Source organism: Lactuca saligna, chromosome 1, assembly GCF_052625555.1.
Source record: "Lactuca saligna cultivar CGN05327 chromosome 1, ASM5262555v1, whole genome shotgun sequence".
Taxonomy (NCBI): domain Eukaryota; kingdom Viridiplantae; phylum Streptophyta; class Magnoliopsida; order Asterales; family Asteraceae; genus Lactuca; species Lactuca saligna.
The window spans coordinates 106,130,267-106,146,592 of record NC_136417.1 but is presented as its reverse complement, the minus strand read 5'-3'; the positions used below and the strand labels follow the sequence as shown (position 1 = coordinate 106,146,592).

Here is a 16,326-nt window from a genome sequence, read left to right as displayed (position 1 = left end):
TTATGTTCATTGTATTTATTTTGACTCGTATGAGACTTGGTTGTTATATTCCATATGTATGCGTATGTTACTTTAATTCATGAGGACTGTATCTCAGTAAAGTCCCTGGAATCTCTAGACCCAACTCAATAACTCTTTTGATCCTATGCTTATTATGGATAGCGCTATGAGGAGGTAGACAACTCCTCACTCGCACGATTTGCTTGAGTGCATTTTACAATTTTATACACTATGTTTGTGATACACATAGTTGTCAATAGGGCACGATTTGGTCATTAGGCTTGGGTTGTGAACTCATGAATGGAAACTTGATGCACATACAAATCTTTATCCACATACGAAACTTGTATTCTCATGTTAGCAATGACACTTGTATACTTATTTTAGCAATGAAACTTGTATACTTATTTTAGTAACAAAACTTTTATTCTCATGTTAGCAACCACACTTGTATATTTATTTTAGCGATGAAACTTGCATACTTATTTTAGCAACGAAACTTTCATGCTTACTATAGCAACGAACTTTGTTTCTCATTATAGCAACGAACTTTTATTACTGAAAACTTATATACTTGTCTTAGCAATGAAATTGCTTGCTCCTTGTAACAATGAATATTATTTCGATTCATGAAAACTAATTTTAGCAATATAATTTTATTTATGGAAACTTTTATCAAAACTTCTATATTTCGATTTTGGAAACCAACATTATTTTTAATCCATGAGTACTCACCGGCTATTTTTATAGTTGACGCTCGTTTTACATGTTTTTGTAGGAATCATCTAGTAAGAGGCATGTAGAGACACAACACTTGCAGAAGCATTTGCATGTGTTGACTTTTAAATACATTGTAATTTCTTTTAAAAAGTTGTTTAAACTCATTGTAAATTTGTAATGATTTTTAATACTATGGTTGTTGTTTTCTTTAAACTTTTTCTATGAAACCCTTTATGCTGCCACGCCTCGTGTTTCCGGTTTAGCGGGGTGTGACACATGAGTTGTTATGTTCATAAGGATAGTATCTTCATCATTTTCAACCTCCACATACCTAAGATTAACTTTATTTTCCACAACATCAACACATGAGTCGTTATCATCACCTTCATTTTGTTCTTCATCAAACCGTCCCACAACTCCATTACCGTCATGGCCAACAGACATGCAAATTATGTCATTTGTGCCATAGGCATCATAAATAAATGCAATGTAATATACATCATCTAAAATTTTTTAATCACCTCATGCATAAATACATCTGGGTAATTTAGCTCCACCATCGCAAAAAGTTCAACATTAGGATTAGGTTGTCACATTTATGCTACTAGCTTCGTTTACAACTTGATCGGCGACACCAATACCTTGATCGGACACAAAAATGAAAACCTAATTGTGACTCGTCGTTTACTTCTTGCAGAGTAAATTAAGGACGAGGGGAAGGAGACGAGTGAAATGAGGATCTGTGTTCATATCTTTCATTAAAATGACATGGATCAAATATACACATCATTACGAATTTCAATTGAAAAAAATGACAGGTAGGATGAAAAACCGGGAAACCTTCAAAAAGCGGTCACAATTGTGTAATTGACATCTACATTAAAATGTTAATGGTCAATTCTGCAAAAAATTAATATAATTGGTCAAATCGGACCAAACAAAAAAGTTACTTGTGCTACAGTAACATTTTCCCTTTGGTTAGTTATTTTACTTCATTTTTTACATTCCTTAAAATATTCACATAGTTGATATTATTGTTTTGTACATTTGTAGATGTTATCGGACATGTCATATCACGACATACTCCAGACACATCTAATCCAAATCCAACAAGTCAGTTAATGAAGTTACCCTAAGCATCATAGAGTGAATTCTTTAACCTTTTTTATGTGATATTTCTCATACATATGTATATTGTTGTTTTAAAGTTATTATTTTATTATTGTAGGGGTGCATCGCTTAAGGTTAATTTGTTTGGAGTTGAAGCTCATCAACCATTATATTCCATGACAAAAAAAAAAAAAAAAAAAAAAAAAATTGTGTTATTTTAATTAGCGAGTTTGCTACACTCAATGTTTGGATTGGTTTGTGCTATTAGTCTAATATCTACTTCGTACATAAAAAGAGTTTTTTTTTTAATTTGATTTTGTTACTGGTCTTGGTGGAGTTTCATCTTATTTTGAGGCATCTAATTCATTTATTAATGCAGACCTTTTTCAGGTTAACAATTACAAGAAGAAGTTAGTTTCATTATTACACTCTTTTAATGTGATGCATAACCAGTAGCGGATCCAGCCTGAAAGTCAAGTGGGGTGCATTGTTGAACGTTGACTACGTAAATTAATAATAATAAATACATAAAAGTAGAATAATATTAAAACATTCAACTAAATGTCATTTTACAATTGAAATCTACGAGGGACATAGCTAAGAAACGTTTGATAATACTTTCATTGGTAACCTTGGAAAATCCTTCTCTTTCAAGCGCACAAATTACACAATCATTTAAAAATTCATCCGGAATCCGATTCCGCAAATCTGACTTGACAAGCTTCATCGCCGAAAAACGTCTCTCCACCGTTGCGGTTGCAACCGGCAAAAGCAATGACAATTTTACTAACCAGTAAACCAAAGGAAAGTTAAGATGCATATTCCTTTCCACCATCACTTTAGCAAGGTCGGATATACTCTTCAAGGTAGCAAATCTTGCATCTTGTTGCATAAAAGCGGGGTAAACCGAAAGTTCATTTAGAATATTCAACCTATCTTTAAAGCTAAAATCATGTGGATAGAAATCGATCAACTTCCGTAACTTTGATGGGTCAAAGTCACAAAATGAATCATGTGGATGCAAACCTGTCATACAAATGAGCAATTCGGAACTTATTTCGTTAAAACGATCACTGAACTCTTGAATTTGCATATCCAAAACCATGTTGAAACAAAAAAAAAAAAACTCGTAATAATGGCGATTGGAGATATTGGTGTACTTTCTTCGGGCTCTTGGATTAACATAAACATCCTCCATGTTCACCATTTGAATATTATTATTCTCACAAAAAGAGGTGATATCCAACATAAGTGCATCAAACCCATCATTTCTCATATTTTTTAATGTTGCAGTGGTTGATTTCACCAAACTTATAGCATTCGCAATATCTTGATCCTTTCTTTGTAGAGCTTGTGACAATATGTTTGTGATCCCCAAAATTTTCAACATCAATTGCAAGTGGAACACAAAATCAAATGATCGAAGATATATTCGAATACCACTTGGTTGACGTTGACTAAACCCATTAAGGCCTTCATCTTCAATATATTTAAGCACATCACTAACAGATGAAAACAAACCAACCAAACGCGATAGAGTTTTGTAATGAGAATTCCAACGCGTATCTCCGGCTCTAGTAAGAGAAAGTTCTTGGTTTAATCCACTTCCAGTTTCAATTTCACCACGGCTGATGGATTCTTCTAGTTTATCTTTTTGACTTTCACGCAACATATCTGTTCGTTTACAAGAAGCACACACAACATTCATTAGAACAACTATCATATCAGAAAAGACTCCAGTGTCGTGATGTTTTTTTGTAACCGCAACAATAACTAGCTGAAGCTGGTGAGCAAAGCAATGAACATAATATGTGGAGGTATTTTCTTTCATGATTAAAGATTTTAGACCATTAAAGTTCCCACCCATATTGCTTGCTCCATCATAACCTTGACCTCTGACCTTTGTTAAACTCAATCCATATTCAGAAAATAAAGAGTCGATAGCAGATTTTAAAGATAACGCAGATGTCTCTTTCACATGAACAAGACCAATAAACCTTTCTTTAACAATCCCACATGTGACATATCGCAAAACTACTGCCATTTGTTCCTTTTTGGATATATCGCTAGACTCGTCAACTAATAAAGCAAAAACATCATCACCAATTTCTTCAAAAATTGATTTAAGTACTTCTTGTTCAAAACAATGAGCAATATCTTTTTGAATACATGGAGCCACCATTTGATTGTTCCCCGGAGCATTTCGTAATGTAACTTTAAACACACTCTCATTTTGATCCCGAATCAAATTATATACTTCCAAGAAATTTCCTCTAAAAAGTGACATTTCAGACTCATCATGACCACGAAAAGGTAATGCACATTTTTAGCAACCCCATTTTGCTTATGAAGAGCTGTAGCAATTGATTGATTTTGTCTCATTAAGTCTCCACATTTTTTAAGTGCAATATAATGGGAACTATTAACAGTTTCCCCCTCATGAGTTTTAAGTCTTTCCGGTTTATTCCAACTACTAAAGCCTTCTTTCACAAAAGCATCACCACCGCCCCTTTTATTTTGTTCATCTTTAAATAAATAACAACACAAACAGAAGGCTTCATCTGCTCTTGCACTATACTCTAACCAATCACTGTATGCATCATACCACGCCGGATTAAAAAGTCTTCCCCTATTTCCAAACATTCTTACACGGTATTTTTTAAGACGCGGTTGACATGGTCCTTTAATCAAATATTTTCGTCTTATATTGTCTCTTTGATTAGGGTGATAATCTGACATTTTTTTCCTATCAGCCGGATCCCAAGGAATGTCACTTGAATTAGTTTCATTCGGTATTGGTGGAATAAAACTAGGTTGGGGAATTTCAGCTGAAGATGGTCCTGATGAAGATGGTCCTAGTGTAGATGTTCTATTGTAAAATCTTTCCATTGCACCTGTTATTGGGTTAAACAAAAAAAAGCGTTAAACAATGTTAAACACAATTACCAAAACCATTAAACATTAAACAAATACAAAGCACTAAATTAGAAAAGTCGATTAAACAAAACAGTTAATTTTTTTTTTTTCCATCTCTGTTATGGTGGAGTTTCATTTTTTCTGGAGGCAACTAATTTGTTTATTAATGCAGACCTTTTTGAGATTAACCAATACAAGAAAAAGTTAGCTTCATTATTACTATCTTTAAATAAAATGTAAGTCTCTTAGTCTTCTTCCCCTTCATATTTTCATGGAGATAAAACGTCTAAAAGTTTTATAACTAATAAAAGATATTTGTGATATCATCGAGGCATTGAAGGTTTATTATCACCTTTAAAGATATAGATTTTTTTTGCATACAAAGTTTTTTTAATCTACTTGTGGTAGGAAAGAAAGTTTATTTTACATGGAACAATCAAAGAAATTAGATAGGACTATCATTGGCTTGATGATGCATGTAAAAGATGTGGAAAGAAGGTATTAAGGTTTTCAGTATTGATCATACAATTAAGTCCCCCAAAAAGATATATCATATATGTGACTGATTTTGACAGCTATGACAAAGTTTAGCAAGGGGTTTTTCTATTGGTAATTAGCAACCGATCACCGAAGAAATATTATTTTGCAAAAGATTCCCGACACAATAACTCGCTAACGGACTACAGACGAAATTTAAAAAAGCTCACTAACAGATTACCGACAGATTTTATGTGACACATTAGCGGCAAATTCTAGAATTACAAAAAAATATAAATTCATGAAAAAATTAACAATAATTACATATTCAACAAAGGAACAATCTTCAAACATACACCAAATCTATATTTTAAAATCAACAAATATAAATTCACCAAAAAACTATTCATTATTGATTCATTCATTGCTTACTTTACTCTCCATGCAAAGACTAAAACCAAAACCATCTTGAAAAGTAATTCCACTTTGAGGACCCAACACCTCCAATTCTAACAAAAATGTTCCTTAGAGTGTCACCAGTGATGTCATTGTTTGTCTATAGCCATTGATGGAATAAAAACACTTCCAATATTGGAATCAACGATAGATGTGAAGCGTTTTTGTTACAATAAATGAAAACCAGAAAAAATAAAATAAATGGTAATCAATTGATTAATCTGTAGCAACATTGTAGAATAATAACAAAAACACTATTTTATAGTCTGTAGTCTATACTCAGATGAAGGATATCAACTGGTTGTGAAAGCAACACTTTGTTGTCATCAGAAACATCTTTTCGAAGGAACACAATCCACTTGACATCGGAAAGGGTAAGGTACAGTGGCCTGGACAAACCCACAAAACCGACTCTTGAAATGCTATGAACACCTAACTGGTACCGATCTGATTCTACCAGACTGGCAACAAATCAAGAAAGTGTGAGTGACAGTCGAACAGCATATAAACTTCGAAACAACAATAAAAGGACAAAACAGCTTCAAAACACATGATTCAGAATGGTATAAACTAACGTATCAGTTAACTTACATGTTTTTGGTTTTAAAATGTTGCGGGTCTTTGCTAGTTTTTGGATCTAGAAGATCGATAACTTTACCAAAAGAATCCACGATATTCAATTATCCATATCCTCCTATGCCAGTAGTTGAATACTTTGAAGATATAGAAAAAATATATCGCTTACATTTGGATGTGTTAATGCTGGATCTAGATTCACAGGGTTGACTATGACAGCGGCTGTGAAATCGTATGAAAATGAAACTGAACATCTAATATATATAGTAAGAAAAGGGTGGGCGTCAACCCTAACCCTGATCTTAAGTGATGGTGATTTGCATCAACCTCCCCCTAAAATTGTACATATTGTCACATACAGCCCAACCATTACTGACAATTTTGTGGCTTGATGAAGAAAGTGGTACTTGCTTTTTATTTGTAGTATTTTTTAAAAGCTCTTAATTATTTGTGAATGGCCATTGTAGTCCTTACTATACTTGACTATTTTTTAACGGTTCTTATTTGTAAATGACCATATAGTATCTTTATTTATATTTTTTGAAAAAACACTTGATACATTTTTCATTCTTTTTTAATTGAGAATATCTTGTATTATTTGACATTGTGATTATTCTACATTGAGTATATCATATTCATTGTTTAGCCTTTAAACTTGAAAGGGTGTAATTAGCACAAACTTATTCTAATGTTTGGCTACAAAATTAATGGTTTCAGTAAAAGTTAAAATTAAGATTGTGTTTAATGAAATCATATTAATCATATATTGTGACAATTATATTTATTTTAAAATTAAATTACGTGAAGAAACTGATATTAATAATGTACATAAGGGAAAATTGTACATATATTTTATCGTTTTACATTCCCTCCAGTTAAAATCTATAAGTCTAAGAAAGCTCAATGAAAAAGATATGATTTTGTGAAATTTTCATCGGAAAGTTTATTTGGATGATTATTGGATTACTCACACCTGCTGTTTTGATATTTGCACATTGGGTTATATTTATCGTAACTATGTATTTAAAGTATATGTAGATTTCTTTTTCGTTTCAACGCAATGTGAGTTTTAGAATATGTCAAAGACTGTTGAATGAACTTCGATAAGCATGCAAGAAACATAACACATGCACAAACTTCCAATGGACGATTTATTCTCGAGGATCAAGTTGTTGGTAAATATCCATTGAGGGTCGATCATTATTTTCCCGAATAACGTAGTATAGAATATGTATCAAAATATATTTCTAAAATTGGTCTAAGTTTGAAAACTAATGTTGGATTCAATGAACTTACCAAAATTAACTATAGGTAATGTGACAACTATGTCAAGCATCTCTTACATGGTATTTCTCTTTGAGTAACGCCAACAAACCCTAGACTCCTCACCGATACTATATACTCCACCGCTAACGTTCTATATTACTCAATAAACAACAAGAGGGAAACAAAATAAGTGGTATTTAGGGGTAAAATGGTCATTTTCTGTTCATCTTACTTTAATACAATACTACTTAACACAATTACCTATACCACACTTTATATGCAAAAAAAGCAATTTATTTTTTTCCGCTACCTCATAAACATGAAAACTATGGGTAATTTTAAAAAATAAGTAGCATCTTCTTCAAAAAGGGGTATTTTAGGTAATTAGATTGTTTTAATTTCTTAAGCACAGTACATAAATTATACAAGAAGAAATAAGTGTGATCCCACCTATAGGCCTAGGGTGTCCGTGGGCAACCCTTATTTTTGGATTTTTTTAAGTTGTATAATAAAATTTATATGGACACCTGTTAAAAATTATTAATATATAGAAATTTATTTGGATCTTAGAAGATACTCCAGGTAAAAAAAATGATTTATAAATATCTTAATTTATATTTGATTTTTCAAACTTGTTAAATACAAGAAATAAAGAAAAAATTCTTATAAACTCATTAAAGACAAAAAATTATCAACGGACTTTGAGGAGTAAAAGATAAAAACGATTGTAAATACATAAACCCTAAAAAACAAAATTACATAATATTTACTCATTGTCAGCGTCCTCAACCGCTTTTAAGCCCATCGACGTTGTTTGTTGTGCAATGACACAAACATCTACCACTCTCCGGTGACTCAAAAGCTTGAACTTCATCTTCCTATAACTCCACATACTATCTTAAACTCTCAATTTTTTATGTGATTTTATACTCAACCCCCTTTATTTTTTACTTTATAAACATTGAAACTATAAATCTGAAAAGTGTATAAGTAGTGCAAATTTTTTAATGCACTTGGTACTTTATTAGTTGTTTAATAGACCTTCTCTCTCTTTATATATATATATATATATATATATATATATATATATATATATATATATATATATATATGTGTGTGTGTGTGTTGGCGTGGTTTATAGTATCGACAATAGCATATTCCCGAATAGTAGAAATCATGTTTACCATTACCTTTATTAATTACATGTACTAAATCAAATTTACCATTTTACAAAATCACATTATACAATGGCTCATCATTTATGATTTTAAATTTGATATATTCCACCATCATTAGATGGAGTACATGTATATATATATATATATATATATATATATATATATATATATATATATTAATGGTTTGATTTAGACTTTTATAATTTTACAGTGATGCTCTAAAATTAATAGATAAGTAGTAAAATTGTATTAATTTTTTAGATTGTAATTAGGTTTAGAATTTATGAATTTGTATGACTTTGTGATGATTAATTTTTATTCCAGTGATAATGCTAAGGTTTGTCAAGAAGATAAATGAAACCAGTTCTTCATCTCATGATAATGAAAAACCACATGGAAATGATGAGCAACAAAGTCCTCCTTCAAACTACATAAAATTTGATTTAAATATTCTCCCCATAGATCCAAGAGAAAGACCTAGTATAGAACTTTACCATGTTAATCAGCGGGATCGATGAAATTATAAGAGCTAACTTCGTTTTTAGTTTATAAACATTGAAAGTATAAATTTGAAAAGGCTATAAGCAGTGTAAATTGTTTAATGCAGTTGGTACTCTATTAGTTGTTTAATAGACTCTATCTCTCTCCCTCTCTCTCTCTCTCTCTCTCTCTCTCTCTCTCTCTCTCTCTCTCTCTCTCTCTCTCTCTCTCTCTCTTTGTGTGGTTTATCGTATCGACAATAGCATGACATAGACAATAGCATATTCCCGAATAGTAGAAATCATGTTTAGCATTAACTTTTATTAATTACATGTACTAAATCAATTTTACCATTTTACAAAATTACTTTATACAATGGTTCATCATTTATGATTTTAAATTTGATTTATCCGGCCATCATTAATTGAAGTATATATATTTTTTAATCAATAGTTTGATTTTGACTTTTATAATATTAATAGTGATACTCTAAAATTAATAGATGAGTGGTAAACTTGTATTAATTTTTTAGATTATAAGTACGTTTAGAATTTTTTAATATGTATGACATTGTGATGATTATTTTTTATTCCAATTATAATGTTAAGGCTTGTCAAAAAGATAAATGAAACCAGTTCTTCATCTCATGATAATGAAAAACCCCGTGGAAATGATGAGCAACAATGTCCTCCTTCAAATTACACAATATTTGATTTAAATATGCTCCCCGCGGATCCGAGAGAAAGACCTAGTATAGAACTTTACCATGTTAATCAACGGGATGAAATTAGAAGAGCCTACTTGTAAAAAGCACCTTAACAACCACAAAATCATTCTTTCCAACAAAGAGAGATCGTAGGTATACTTCATAGATATAATCTCTCTTGGTTTGATGCTAATAAATATTAGATGGAGTATTGTATAAATCTAGAGGTTGCATTTTTTTATGTTGTTATCTATTCAAATCGGAGATTTAAAACCAAGGTGGTTCTAATCATTTTGTTAAAAATGGATTTAATCCTTGGAACAAAACATTGAGTTTGGATCTTCATAATGATGGAAATCTGCATAATATGGCAGTTCAAAAGTGTCAAAAATTGATGAACCAGAAACAATCCATACCCATACCTTTTGATAAGAAAAGCGATTTGATGAAAATTGATCATTGTCTCATATTAAATGTTTCAATTGATTGTGTCACATTCTTATCGCGACAAGAATTATCTTTTAGGGGTCATGACGAAAGAAAAGACTCGATTAAAAAACTCGAGTCTTTTATTGTTAATGTAGGAATACAAAATTCTTGCGACTATCATCATATGTTAAATTCTAACATTTTATGCAATGATCATTTCGTAATGTTACAGCACAAAAATCGCTAAGACTCAACCAATGAAATTAGAAAGTTCTCTATCAAAGATTGTTGCAAGACAATTCCGTAGACATGAAGTCTCACATTCAAAGCACGTTCCTTTGAACATCTTTCTTGCACAAAAGTTTCTAATCTAGACATAAATTCTTAATAACCAACTCTCATTTGTGGAAACATTTCCATATTTGTCATATGACAACTTATTCTAAATAGAATTTTATCTATTCATAATAATTTCAATATAGCGCATCTAATACTATACTTCCAACTACTCATAAGCAACAAATCCTTAGCAAACCTCAGATTGTCCTTTGACAATTGTTTAATTAATTTAGTTAAATCTAGTTCTAGTCCTTTCCCTTTTAATGCCCTAGGTATTAGGAAAATCAGAACGGCCGGATATTATAGCATATGCAATCGATCCTATAGCTGAAGCGTATAGGACATGATTCATAATGGATAACATAAGGACGTGATACTAAACCAGTCCCATGCTATACTATTTCTAATTACCATGTTCTCACAATTTTGATTTTGAAGAGGGATATTGTAATCATAACTAAATTTTGAGAATGCAATTATCCTTTTCATATATAGAAATTCCTTACATTGATGTATTCAAACATAACATCCATATATATTTGACTAAATTTGACTAAAATCTCACAATCTGAGCTTTTAGATTTGAAATGAAGTATAATATTATAGCAAAAAAAACTTTTCAACCCTTCCAACTTTGCAAATTGAAACTTTTGTTTTCTACCATTAACATTGCTAACTTGCAAAACTTAATAATCATGGTCCCACTAACATGATAATTATCTTCTCACCAGTATAACAGTTATGCTCCCACTAGCTTGTAATGTATTCATAAATCAGTTGGACTTCTAAAAATCAATACTTTTTGACTTTCTTACCAAAGTTCATATTTCTAATATTAGATGCTTCGATAAATCTATATCTAAGCACATACACCCTTGAGAAAGCTCAAAACCTTTTTAATTGTTCAACAAAACAGTACAAAATCCCAAGATCAAAATGTCAAGCTCCAACGTGTGTGTGTACGGATCAAGCCGGCGCCTTCCCGCGGTCGTCACTAGTACCTGAAACAAATAACATCAACACTGTAAGCACAAGGCTTAGTGAGTTTCCCAAAATACCACATATAACACATATTAGCCACTCTAGGCTATAACTCTGTGGGTCCGTGCACCCAAACTCTGTGAACCCTCAGGTTCTAACTCTGATAAACATGCACCACATAAATCACATAGAAATCATGCAGTACAACACATAACATACATAGCATACAAATACTCTATCACATAGCTCTAGTTACCTACTCAAGGTAAAGTATAGTGAGAAGACTCACCTCGCGTGTCTCGGTAAACTGTAACCCTGAAATCGCTAAACACTCGATCTGCCGAGCTGTAGTCCCCCTATAGCACAATACATCTCTAATTAGCACTTTTCTAACTAGGGTTGACCACACTATAACAAGTCAATCTGGGTCAACGTTGGTCAACGGTCAACGGTCAACTTTGACCGGACTCGGCGAGTGCACTATAGCGACTCGGCGAGTCTGAGCGCATGCACCAATTTCCCTGGAATCCTCTCTTGACACGTCGAGCATTTCCCTCAACTCGACGAGCTCCACCTAGCACGAGTTGTGGGGCCACCACGACTCAACTCGCCGAGTCTCAAGAACAACTCGGCGAGTCCAGTTTGACTCGGTCCACCTGTCCATCCTAACTCCCCCTTGACCCATTGAGTTCACCCTTCCCAACTCGGCGAGGCCACTCGCTGAGTGGTCGTGCAACATTCATGCTACTCGCCGAGTCTGTTCTTCGGACTCGGCAAGTCCGTGCCATGTACTGACTCAATCTTGCTCTAAAGGTCAGATCCAGTCCATTAATCCATAGATCCAGTCCCTCCAAGCTTATTTAGCACGTAAAGTCACAATCTTGATGCACATATAACCTCTACATGACCATAAATGATGTTTTTGACTCAAATACTTCAACACAAGGTCAAGGACTCCATTTCCACCCATAAAGCTTGATGAGTGAGGCCCTCTGGACCTCTATGGATCCAGATCCATGGTCTCAACTCAAAGAGGGAACCAAAGGGGCACCAAATCACCCCATAAATGACCACATTAAGCCCTAAATTGCATCAAGCTTCACCAAACAGAAAATGGTCCGAAATAATACCTCTAGAGTGATGATCCAAGCTCCAAATCCACAAAATAGCAACCTCCTTTGCTTCCTCTTGCCTAGGGCCTCCTTCTTCTTGCTAAACAACACACACAAGATCAAGATTGGCTCTCTTTCCTTCACAAAACGCTCAAGAACTCTAGGGACACTCTCTGGGGGTTGGGTGAGCACAAATGACGGCCATAAGGCCCTTTAAATAGGCCTCAAACCCGGAGATTTAGGGTTTCATTACACAACGCAGACTCGCCGAGTCCATACCCTGGACTCGCCGAGTCCAAGCGCGCACCAGTGATCAATTCCGCGTCCCTACTCGGCGAGTCTGAGCTCCAACTCGCCGAGTCCCTCTCACAATATAACAAAATTTAAACTTACAAGATACCTGGTAAAATCCGGATGTTACAACTCTCCCCCACTAGAACTGGACTTCGCCCTCGAAGTCTCGCTCTAAAGCAGCTCCGGATGCTGCTCCCGCATCATACCCTCCGGCTCCCAGGTCATCTCTGATCCCTTCCGATGTTGCCACTGAACCAATACCAGAGGTACCTCCTTGTTCCTCAAAATCTTGATCTTTCGATCCCTAATAGCCACTGGTCTCTCCGCATAATTCAGGCTCGCATCTACCTGAATATCCTCTAGTGGAACCACTGCCGACTCATCGGCTATACATTTCCTCAACTGCGATACATGAAAAGTGTTGTGAATCTGCCCCAACTCTGCTGGTAACTCCAGCCGATAGGCTACCCGGCCTACCCTGTCAATCACACGAAACGGGCCTATAAACCGGGGCCCCAATTTGCCCCTCTTCCTGAACCGGACCACTCCTTTCCAAGGAGAGACCTTCAGGAGAACAAAGTCGCCGACCTGAAATTCCAGCTCGGACCGACGTCTATCCGCGTAACTCTTCTGTCGGCTCTGAGCGGTCAGTAACCTCTGCCTGACCAGCTGTATCTGCTCTATCGTCTGATTCACGATCTCTGTACTGCCCATTACCCTTTGCCCAACCTCTCCCCAACATATGGGAGTCCGACACCTCCTACCATACAACAGCTCAAAGGGCGGCATACCAATGCTCGAATGATAGCTGTTATTGTAGGAAAACTCCGCCAAAGGCAAATACGTGTCCCAACTACCCCCAAAGTCCAGTACACAAGCTCGAAGCATGTCCTCGAGTGTCTGTATTGTCCGCTCACTCTGACCGTCGGTCTGGGGGTGGTATGCGGTACTAAAATGCAGCTTAGTACCCAACTCCTCATGAAATTTCTTCCAAAAACGGGAAGTGAAACGCACATCGCGGTCTGAAAACAATCGAGATCAGCACCCCATGCCGAGATACAACCTCCCTCACGTAAACCTCCGCCAACTTCTCCGCTGAAGAACTCTCACTGATGGCAAGAAAGTGAGCGCTCTTTGTCAACCTATCCACAATCACCCAAATTGCATCAACTCCTCTGGCAGTCCTCGGCAATTTGGTGATAAAGTCCATAGTGATCTGTTCCCACTTCCACTCGGGAACCTCCAATGGCTGCAACTTGCCATGCGGTCTCTGGTGTTCGGCCTTTACCCTTCGACAGGTCAAACACCTCTCGACAAACCATGCTACATCCCTCTTCATACAAGGCCACCAATACTCCTTTCTTAGGTCCAAATACATCTTCGTGGCCCCGGGATGAATCGAAAATTTCGATCTATGAGCCTCCTCCATCAATGTAGCACGTGTACCGCCCACAAACGGTACCCAGATCCTGCCCTGATAAGTCATAAGGCCTCGACTATCCGATATAAACTCAGAAACCAACCCAACAACCCGCTCTCTCTTCTGCATCTCCGGACGCACGGCCTCGGCCTGAGCCCCACGAATGGCATCCAGAACTGGAGCTATCACGGTCAATCTCAAACATACATCTCGCAGGGGAGTACTCTCCGCCCTGCGACTCAATGCGTCGGCTACCACACTAGCCTTGCCCGGGTGGTACAAGATCTCGCAATCATAATCCTTGACCACGTCTAACCATCTTCTCTGCCGCATATTTAGGTTAGGCTGATCCATCAAGTACTTCAAACTCTTATGGTCCGTGTAAATTGTACAATGAACCCCATACAAGTAGTGCCGCCAAATCTTGAGGGCGAACACCACTGCCCCCAACTCCAAATCATGTGTGGGGTACCTCGTCTCGTGAGGCTTCAACTGCCTCGATGCATAAGCTATCACATGACCCTTCTGCATCAATACCGCTCCCAATCCTAGGATCGATGCATCACAGAATACCACAAAACCTTCCATACCTTCCGGAAGGGCTAATACTGGAGCTTCACACAACCTCTGGCGAAGCGTCTCAAAGGAGGTCTGCTGCTCGGGACCCCATGCAAATGTCACACCCTTCCGGGTCAATCTGGTGAGTGGAACCGCAATCTTGGAGAAATCCTTAATAAACCTCCGATAATACCCTGCCAACCCAAGGAAACTCCGGATCTCAGAAGGTGACCTCGGCACCTCCCACCTCATCACTGCGTCAACCTTGGCCGGATCGACCAATATCCCCTTCTGGTTAACGAGATGTCCTAGAAACTGGACCTCCCGCAACCAGAAATCGCACTTGGAAAACTTTGCGTAAAGTTTCTCCGCTCTCAAAACCCCAAGCACCTCCCTCAAATGCTCCTCGTGCTGCTCTCTAGATCTCGAATATACCAGAATATCATCAATGAAAACAATCACCGACCGATCCAACATCGGCCGACATACCCTGTTCATGAGGTCCATGAACACAGCCGGGGCATTGGTGAGCCCAAAAGGCATCACCACAAACTCATAATGCCCATAACGCGTCCTGAATGCTGTCTTCTGGACGTCCTCGTCCCGCACTCTCACCTGATGATAGCCCGACCTCAAATCAATCTTGGAGAACCAAGATGCTCCCTGTAGCTGATCGAATAAATCGTCGATCCTCGGCAGCGGGTAACGGTTCTTGACCGTCAGCTTATTCAATTCTCGGTAATCAATACACATGCGATGCGAGCCATCCTTCTTCTTCACAAACAGGATGGGTGCTCCCCACGGCGAGCTACTCGGCCGAATAAACCCCTTCCCCAGCAACTCCTGAAGTTGTGAGGATAACTCCTGCATCTCTGGAGGCGCAAGGCGATACAGCACCTTAGCAATAGGCGCGGCTCCCGGAACCAAATCGATGCCAAACTCCACTTGCCTCACGGGAGGCACACCTGGTAACTCTTCGGGAAACACATCTGGAAACTCCCGCACCATCGGAACTTCATCCACAGAGCTCGGTCTCTCAGAGATCACTCGCGTATCCATCACATACGCTACATAACCCTTACAGCCCTACTGTAAACACTGCCTCGCCCTAGCAGCCGAACAAAAGGCTGATCCAGAACGTGTACCCTCGCCATATACTGAAAGAACTCCCCCACTAGGATCTCGTATTGTAACAGCCCGGATCCCCAGGTATCCCCATTTCCTTATATTTTTGGAATTCTGTGAGGGGACTCGGCGAGTTGGTGGTTGAACTCGTCGAGTCGGGTCGCGGTTTATAGCGGGGGTTCG

At 36.8% G+C, this 16,326-nt stretch overlaps 1 long non-coding RNA gene and 1 pseudogene across 1 annotated transcript; both read right to left on the bottom strand.

The window, feature by feature from the left end:
• Positions 1-4,719, bottom strand: part of LOC145010294 (uncharacterized) — a 40,894-nt pseudogene extending 36,175 nt beyond the window's left edge.
• A 1,073-nt stretch (positions 4,720-5,792) lies between these two features.
• On the bottom strand, positions 5,793-6,474 carry LOC145000484 (uncharacterized). The gene is made up of 2 exons (XR_013661232.1): positions 6,271-6,474; positions 5,793-6,140 (listed from the first exon to the last, which is right to left on the bottom strand). It is a non-coding gene; the product is annotated as an uncharacterized LOC145000484 (long non-coding RNA).
• Positions 6,475-16,326: the final 9,852 nt, after the last annotated feature.